The sequence below is a fragment of the Charadrius vociferus genome, unplaced genomic scaffold (genome assembly GCF_000708025.1).
Source record: "Charadrius vociferus isolate BGI_N301 unplaced genomic scaffold, ASM70802v2 scaffold337, whole genome shotgun sequence".
NCBI lineage: Eukaryota > Metazoa > Chordata > Aves > Charadriiformes > Charadriidae > Charadrius > Charadrius vociferus.
In genome coordinates this window covers 213,643-215,504 of record NW_009649049.1, presented here as the reverse complement: position 1 = coordinate 215,504, position 1,862 = coordinate 213,643, and positions in this window count along the sequence as shown.

The following is a 1,862-nucleotide window of genomic DNA, read 5'->3' as shown; positions in this document are numbered from 1 at the left end:
ACACCGTTTTCCTCTGCCTTACAAAATATTTACCATTACAGCACATATGTGATAGCTACTTCACTGTTCTTGACAGGTGCCATCTCTTTCTAAGTAACCTTTTCAAAAAAGAAAACTTGAAGTATTTGTTTCGAAGCCACGTGGTTCGGTTTTCTAAGCAGTAGTTGCTTTTTCATCTGGAGTTGTGATATCAAACACAGCAGTCTATGTTGTTAAAACCATCTTGCCATGGTGCTCAAGAGGTGAAGATTCAGCTGTGTGTCATAGGAAAACAGTTTTAGCTCTCTGTCTCTGTAATCTCTTATTGTCTTGGTGGCTGGTCACTGGTCTTTTTTAATTTGCAAAATATTCTGGCATTTCATTGGGACCATCGGTAGCGAATCCATAAAACCCTCTTCAGACACAGAAGGTGGTGACCATGCAGTATCAATTTAAATCATTTTACTTGGTTCTAGAAACTTGAATTAAATGGTGTTCTACCTTTAAGACTTTTGTTTCCCAGGTGCTTTTTTGTCATGAACTGTCGTGAAATATATATATTTTATGAAGGATATTTGATTTTTCAAACTTGCGTTGGATAACAGATGTATGGATGGGTGGCCTTTTAAGTCTTTGACATCTATTATCATCAATCATCAAACATGAATTTGTTTTGAGGGACCATTGCCATTTCCTCTTACAATCAACTGTGTTCTGTTTCAGATCATGTGAGTGTGCTGCAGTTGTGTCCCTTAAATGCAATTTTGCTTCAGCATCATCTGGAGCTTGTTTAGTGTAGCAAATTGAAATATTACTGAAATAGATAGCAGGTGAGGGGGATTGTAGGATATATGGTAATTGCACACAGAATCACACTGGAGAAATGGAGTAAGATACCAATATTCTGCTCATTGCATCACAGTTGTTAACAACTGTAAAATGGAAAATACAGCTGCAAGGTATGTTATTCCAAATTAGGATGATATGATTGCCACAGTCTAACTAGTTGTTTGACAAGTACATTGAAGTGCAGTGGCTGAGGGGAAAAAGCTGATTTATACACACACAGCACAAAAACATAGCAACAACACCAGTGTAGTTGCCAAAGAACAGAAGAAACGACTGTACTGGGAACGCACCAAGAGATGTGTGCACACATCTGGTAAAGAACCTGATGAACATCTATTAACAAAAAGCAGCACTCCTCTTCAAGCTGTACAGGAGATTGGTTTGTAATGCAGGAAACAATTGTGTGTCATTCCCAAGAAGCAAGAGTCTTGTCCACCAAAGCATGGATGTTGATCAACATCCATGGTTGACCTGGCTATTGCATCAGCTTCACAAAGTCTGTGGGCTCCCTGAGGCACTCTGGTACAATTTCACTTTTCTGCTGTAGGCCCTTATTTTTTTTTAGGGGTTTTTTTTGTTTTGTTTTTTTTTTTTGTTTTTTTTTGGTCAGGATTAGAGACTCTGCCTGACTTTGCCTGTGGACTTTTTGGTAGTAAATGGTGAGCACCTGGTCCTTCCTGGTTTTACCAGCCTCAGACTGGTCAGAAAACACATATTCCTGAGACAAGGGAAACAGTTATCTGAGGATCCATCCTGCAGCCTGCTCTACCTTCTCTATGTCCCTTGTCCAAGTTTGTGATACACCTTAAAAGCTCAGATAATCTGAACCAAACCAGAAATAGTAGTTTCTCAGACACTGGCACGGTGTTTTGGGTTACTGGGTTCTCTGTTTGCTGTAGGTTCATAGTGGATATCTTGTCCCAGGTGCCTGTGCTGAGACTACTACTGGATCCTCTTCTAGCAGAGGCTCTTGACAGCCAGCGTCTGGGATAGACTCCCTCCAGCTCCATGCCCTGCAGCACTTAAACTGGTGG